General features: G+C 36.6%; 1 long non-coding RNA gene across 1 annotated transcript; it reads left to right on the forward strand.

The window, feature by feature from the left end:
- On the forward strand, positions 1-1,399 carry LOC127102690 (uncharacterized). The gene is made up of 2 exons (XR_007794719.1): positions 1-178; positions 1,086-1,399. It is a non-coding gene; the product is annotated as an uncharacterized LOC127102690 (long non-coding RNA).
- The last annotated feature ends 6,089 nt before the right edge of the window (positions 1,400-7,488 follow it).

Raw genomic sequence — 7,488 nt, forward strand, 5'->3', positions numbered from 1 at the left:
TCAACTTGGGACCAAAATCTTTAGGCCCATGCGCATGAAACCAAGAGAGTGAGAGAAGTCAGGCTGAATTCATTCCAATGTTTTCATATCATGTGTCTCACTCCTCAGCTTTGGTTTAGGGAAAATCCGTCGTGGAAGAATTTGCCACCGGCAGCGCGAAGATCGAAACATAATCAAAGTAACATCCAAACATTGGTCCTTCTTCCCTCTCCCTTAATCCCCTATCATTTTCCTATGATTCTAACCAAATTCTCAAATCGATTGGAAAATTATCGGAACCCTAGCAGCTTAAAATAACAATTAAGTAATAATGTTTGTGGATTGTGATTGGTTCCCCCTGAAATGATGAATGGCTTGGTGAAATTATAGTGATTGATTGTTAACACTGTTAGATGTTGTTAATTTGGCCTAGTGTAAGTTAGTTAGGAAATGGATTATGTTATCAGATTGTTAGAAATTTCTGTTAAGGTTAGTTAATATTCAGTTTAGAGTTAGTGAAATAGTTAGTTATGCTTGGATTCAGTTAGAGCTAATTACTCTGTTAGTTGAATGTTAGTTATAGTTAGCTAAGTGTAATTGGATGTTAGTTGTATTTGATGTTATTTTGAACTGGTAATTGACTTGTTAACTGTGATAGTTAGTTGAAAAATTCTGTTATGAAGTTAAGTGTTAGAATGAGTTCTTGAACTGAAATTATTGACATGGTACTGTTATGAAATTCAGAGATGTTAGTTGTTTTGTTGGCTGCTAGTGAATTTGTTAGCCTTACCAAGTCATGACTCATATGGACCAAATGAATGAACTAATGTAGAGCAGGGGCTTGCTTGGAATGTTAATTGATCCAAGTTAGAATTGTTATGGTTAATGTCTTATACAAACTATTATTTATGTGTATGTGCACTAAGTTGTTGATATGTAATTTTAAATGCTTGGTTTGGTTTGGGAATTAAATGTGTGGCTTGTTAAGTTGTAGTTTGAAACATCATTAAGTTATTGAATGTGAATTATTGCATGCCATGGTTTGGACAATTGCTTGAACTGTTTTGAAATGGGCTTGATTTGCTAATGGTTGAATATTTGTGTAGGGTGGAAGGGTAAGGTTGAGCAAGGATTGAAGACTTGGAGTTTTGGCAACAAAATCAAGAGTTATGAAGAACAAAACCATGGATAGCATGGAAGTGAAGAAAGTTTTGTAACTAGGATTAGGATTAGTAGAGTTAACTTTGGTAAAATGGTTGATCAAAAAGTCAACAGTTGACCAAAGTCAATTGTAGGTCCAAGTTGTGATATTTTTTGTGTAGGTATTGATTTGTGCAATGTAATTTGATATGAACCATTGTATGAAAATGAACTTATAACTTGATCTTTAAATAAATTTTCCTCTAATTTATGACCTTAACCTTATGTTAATCCTTTTGCAAAACAATTTTGATTCTTAAATTTAAACATGACCTTGAATCCCTTGAATGAACCTTAATGCATTGCTTAAATCCAAATCAAGCACATAAAGGACTATATGTATGGAAGAAGGCCCCTTAATATGTCATTTGATCAAGTACAAACTTCCATGGTTGGCCACAGTGATCCTTGCAAATCAAGATTAAATCCATTACCAAAATGCCACACATATGGCCCATAAATGCTAAGAGATCAAGCAATTAGGGTTTCCTAGTCAGTTATAATTAGAAAAACTTTGAATCCATGATGCTATTCTTAAAGATGTAAATGCAAATGGGTAATATACAATGAACTTGACATGAGTATGAAGATGAAAGTATCTAAATGAATGGTTAATAAGAGCACCATGTATGCAGAGGAAAGCAACAATAGGTATAAAAAAAACAAAAAAATGTAGGGGAAATGTTTGGGTATGACAACTGCCCCTATTTTATCATCTTGGACCCGAATGTGTGAATGGCGACAACTTTTCGGGCATCCAAGGTGGAAGAAGATTAAATACAAGAATATCCAAAAATTTGTTTGTTAGGAATGAAGATGTTATTGAAAGGAAAGGTAACTGTATTGGGGATATGGAATGGCAGGTAAACTTTTATAGGTTCATCTGCTAGGGATTGACTGAAATGTTCAACTCGTTAGTTGGAAATGACACAATTATTGGAAATAATATTAGACGATAGGCTTAGATCTAGAGCGGCTGAATAGATCCCAAGTTAAAATTTTATTCGAAAGTTTGATTTAGAAAAATTTATGGCACGGAAGCAGATTTCAAATATTTCCCGGATTCAATATCGTCTAACCGAACCTACTATTGAAAATCCCGAATATGTGTAAGAGTGCCAATGGTATGATAATAATCCACAAGTTGATTAATCAACACTTCAAACACTAAATTGAATACTCTATTATAGTAATGGACTATCTCCAATGATAACAACACGCACAAAAACTAGTTGGAATAATTTGTCGAACACTTTGCGTGCGATTAACAAAGTTTGGATGTTTGTATAATGTTTGTAGTTCTTATAAATCCAATCACTACCAAAAGGTATGTGATAACTACAACAACACAAATTTCACAATAATTCAAAAATTATTATCCAAACAATGTTGATGAAGAGATCAAAGTAATTGACAATTTATGAACCAAAAAATAAAAGAGAGATAGAGAGAGAGAGAGAGAGTATAACAGGATTTGTTTCAGCAGTTCCCCAATTGACCTCGCTATGGGTACGTTTGCCCTCAATTCGAATTCGAATTGAGATATTAATATAATAAATCTTACTTTGCAAATGTATGTATACAAGAGATGAGAAATGAAATCCCACAAACCCTAAGTTTGTTCTTGGCTCTAGCACCTCAAAAACCCTTGATCAAAGATTGATCAAGACACCAACAATGCCGCTTTAATTCACCTATTGTTTCTACTTCCTTACACGACCTCCTCGTCTCAAGGCTTTCACCTAGATGAATTAATCCCAAGCACACACTTGTTGAACCCAAGATTTGTCAGCATGATCCACTGTTTCACGCTACTCCCTTGCATGTTACACCTAGTCCCAAGGCTTTCACTCGATCGAATCCGAATTTCACAATCTTGTCCAAAATCTTCAAACCCTAAAGATCTTGAAGGAAAACCCCACCTCAATTTTCTTATTTGAATCCCTCAAAGATCTCAACCTAATATTCTCGGTACAACAAACCTAATTGGATGTTATCAATCCTAGTCTAGATGCCACCCAATAAAAAAATGATTATGTGTAGTTTGATTGTGTGTATGCATAGATTGAATTGAAGATGATGAGATTATTTAAAATCCTGGATTCATGTAGGTTTTACTCACTCTAGAAACCTTGCCAGAGAATGATGCATGTATGAAGTATATATATGTACCAGTGATTTAAGGCAAAAGGAATGAAAAGGACTTGAGAAAAATATGAATTTTTTAAAAATTACATCGGATAGGTCGACCTATAAAGGTTATGTGTCGACATGTTCGATGCATAGGTCGACCTTTTAAAGTCATATGTCGACCAATGACTATTATGTGCTCCCTATGTGTCGACCTGAAGACTCGAAACATGAGACAAAGGCTACAGGCTTTAATACAACAACATACATATCGACCTATAGACTGCATGTGTCGACCTATAACCATAAATTATTTTCCATAGGTTGACCTGTAGTTGCATGTGTCAACCTATAATTCTATTTTTCACACAAATTGAGTTTTCATGCATGTTTGATGCATGATACCTTTTTCACATTGTTTCTAAATAATTTTATGCTTTCTAATACAAAGATGCACATAGAGAATCAGAGGATAACTTCCAATATACATTAACGCCAAATTATCCTAGTTTTGACATCATACAAAACACATCTAATGGAAGTTGCACTCACAAATAAGTCATCAAGATGAAGGTTGGAAACGAGGTCAACAAACCGAAGGTTGGAAGAAGGTAATCAACCATGGAGGTTGGAGAAAAGGTTACCAATCATAGATATTGAAAAAAAGGTCATCAACCATGGAGGTTGGAAAAAGATCACCAATCATGGAGGTTGGGAAAAAAGTCATCAAAAGGTTGGGAAAAAGGTCATCAACCATGGAGATTGGAAAAAAGGCCATCAACCATGGAGGTTGGAAAAAAGTGTCATCAATTATGGATATTGAAAAAAAGATCATCAACCATGGAGGTTGGAAAAAGGATCACCAACCATGGAGGTTGGAAAAAAGATCACCAACCATAAGGTTGGAAAAAAGATCAACCATGGAGATTGAAAAAAGATCACCAACCATGGAGGTTTGAAAAAGGTCACCAACCATTGAGGTTGAAAAAAAGTCATCAGCCATGGAGGTTGGAAAAAGATCATTGTCCATGCAGAAGTTGGGAGGTATCTTGAACAAGGATTCCCCGGAGAAGAATTTGGCAAAAGAAAAACTCCAAAGAGAAAATCTTCTGGGGTGTCATTTAGAAGTTCCCTAGAGAAATACCATTGTTTTAATTGAGGATGGATATGCTATGCGTTTTGAAGATGAAATGTTATGTATGATGCAAGTATAGTTGAGCTTTGTGGGATCCCAAGCAAGTTGGGATTTAGAAGATTCCAAGTATGATTGGGCTTTGGATGTGCCAATAAGGATTGGGCTTTAAAAGAGGTTCCAAGAAAGTTGGGTTTTAAAAGATGCCAAACAGGTTGGGCTTTGAGAGAGGTGCAAATGAGGATTTGGATTTGGAAGGTGCCAAACAGGTTGGGCTTTGACAGATGTGCCAATGAGGATTGGGATTTGGAAATGCTAATATATATTGGGCTTTGACTTTTCCTTGTTTGTTTTGCAAGGCTTTGTACTATGCCATATGAATGATATGCATGAGTGAAGCAACATGATTAATGCATGATGATGATTCATGTAGTGGGAGGTGGAGATTTAAGGCTAGGATAAAGACGTGATTCTCCGACACCTACTTCAGGCTTAACAGTTGTTGACACACCTTTGTGCTTGTCTTAAAACATGGAAAGAACTTGTTCCTTCGTAGTCTTTCTCTGCTCCAGTCGCAAGTTATAATGTAGCCTTGTCATAGGATGAGCTTGATCTGACCTACCCCCATATCCTGGAACTATATGCCCCTAACTAACAATCTTTGGAGAGATTTGTCGAATCTCGACGTGATTGCCCCAGATTGACTGAATCTCGAAGTGGCTGGCCCTTCTGCTCAACGAAGTCTTCAGGCATTTTGCTCCTTGGTGTGATCAAACTTCCCATTGTGGAAACCCTCTTGATGTCAAGTGCTTATTCACAAGTAAAAACATTCATTTTGAAAATGATAATTTAATGTTATGTTTATGTCAATTTCGAAATCCAATCATGTTCACTAAGATGATGCCATATAGTGAATGAATCACTAGTTAGAATGCCATATAAATACCAACATAAAAGATAAGAAAATATTTAGGAGTTAGATTTGACGCGATCTTGCCATAGTATGCTTTTGAAATAAACCCCGCTTCAATTAGGTTTTTTAAGGGTTGTAACGTGGCCTGGTTCACGGTTTGAGAAAGAAAGGATATAAGGCTCAAAATTTATTATATCCCACCCGTTCTCCTTGATGTTCTCCAGTCTTACGTTTAGTTAATTCGACACAAGAGTTCACCTTTTAAAAGGGATTTTGAATGGTAGAAGTGATGGTTAAGGAACCAACAAGATTTTTGGAGTTGTAGTCACCCACCTTTTGTTCTTTTGTAGCCACGCGGTTTTGTTCTTGTTGAGGATTCTGTTCTTTTGATCCTCTCTTTCGTTTCTTTTCTTTTTGCTTTCCCTTATTTTTGTCTGGGCCGATCTTTTGAGTTTGTAGTCTACCGGGATGCCCTAATTTTTTCCTAAGTCAATTGTTTTCAAGTTTTTGTCTTAGTGAGATTTTTTTTTTTGCATTTTTGTATTTCTCATTTTGCTGGAACAAATCGCGTGACATTGTTCGCTTGATTTGAAAGGGTTGTGACTGTCTCTTTCCTTCTGTTGGTGAGGTACAACCATTTTGGATTTGTGGTTTCTCGACCTCTTGGAAGGGATGAGATGTGGTTGATCCTCAAATGGGATGCTTCCTTTTGAAATTTGAATGCAAGGTAAAACTAACTGAACACTACCCTACCTCTGGTTAAGATAAAGGGTTTTTCATACAGAAAGAAACTCCTACTACTAGGCTCAAAGGGGTTGACTAGGGATTATCTTCCTTATATCTTCAGTTTTTAGAAAGAAACTCCTACTACTAGGCTTGAAGGAGGTACAACAACAGAAGGTGCCCTAGGATAGCCAAAAGGAATTTTAGAGTTAACATACTGAAAGCCTTGATGCAGATATTGCACAATAGGTTGAGCCATTGAAGGAGGAATTTACATATGAAGAGGAAGACCCCTATAGTCATATCCAATTTCAGCAATCACAGGTATAGAATTTTGGCGAGGCTTCTCCATAAATCTTAGAAACCTCTGGTCAAGGAGCTCTTGAACTTTGTTCTTGGGTACGTAGCAATCTTCTGTATAATGCCCTACGTATCCAGCATGGTATTCATATGTGGCATTAGGATTATACTTAGGATGGGAAGGAAACCTGGTAAGCTTGATCTCCTTGGGCACAATTTCCCCAACATAAATCATGATAGGAAGTAGATTCATATAAGACATTGGAATTGAATCATAGTGAGGATGTCTCCTTCCTTGATCATTGTTCCATTTGCTGATTTGCTTATGTTTATGTTTCTAATTGCCTTAAGTGGGCTTCTAATGTGGGATAAAGTGGATGAATGTCTACAGTTGGATTCCAAATTTTGTCCACCTTTAATCCGTTCTCAGTTTGTTCGCCAATCACAACCTGGTATGAGAAATCCATTGTCATGTTGTCCATGAATAGTTCCAATATCATGTTAACCCTATCTTGGACATGATCCAAGTCTTCTTGCACATGGTGTTCTTATGCTTAACTTGTTCCATGATTCTTTGGCAATTGGCATCAGAGAATCATTGTCTTTCTGGTTGAGGAAGGGAAGAAGGTGAGATTTCTGGTTGAGGAAGGGAAAGGTGAGCTTTCTGGTTTGGATGCATGAAAAATGAAAATGTATGAATGCATATGTTGTGAGTGGAACGTAAATAGATACGCAACATCTATTGATTCAAAGTTTTGATGATGCAGTAATAGTATGCAATAACAAAGGCTAAAGGTTCAACATGCTCTGGATAGTCTGCATATACTGCCTGATGTAGGTTCAAAAGTTTGGCACAATCATGATCTTTGAGGAATGTAGAGTCTATGGTGTCCTAAAAAAAATCCCATATCCCCTCATAGGTAGGTTCTAATCTTAAAGAAGGTATCCCCTAAAAGGTCTCCCAGAGTCATCGATCCAAATGAAAATACCCTACCGTAGCGAATTCTCGTAGGACAAAGGTACTTCTAAGTGAATCTAGTCTGGGTGTGGGTGTTGTGTCAACCCAATGCGCAAAATACAGGTCAACATGACTATCCACGATTCTATCCCG

The sequence above is a fragment of the Lathyrus oleraceus genome, chromosome 1, assembly GCF_024323335.1.
Source record: "Lathyrus oleraceus cultivar Zhongwan6 chromosome 1, CAAS_Psat_ZW6_1.0, whole genome shotgun sequence".
Classification (NCBI taxonomy): domain Eukaryota; kingdom Viridiplantae; phylum Streptophyta; class Magnoliopsida; order Fabales; family Fabaceae; genus Lathyrus; species Lathyrus oleraceus.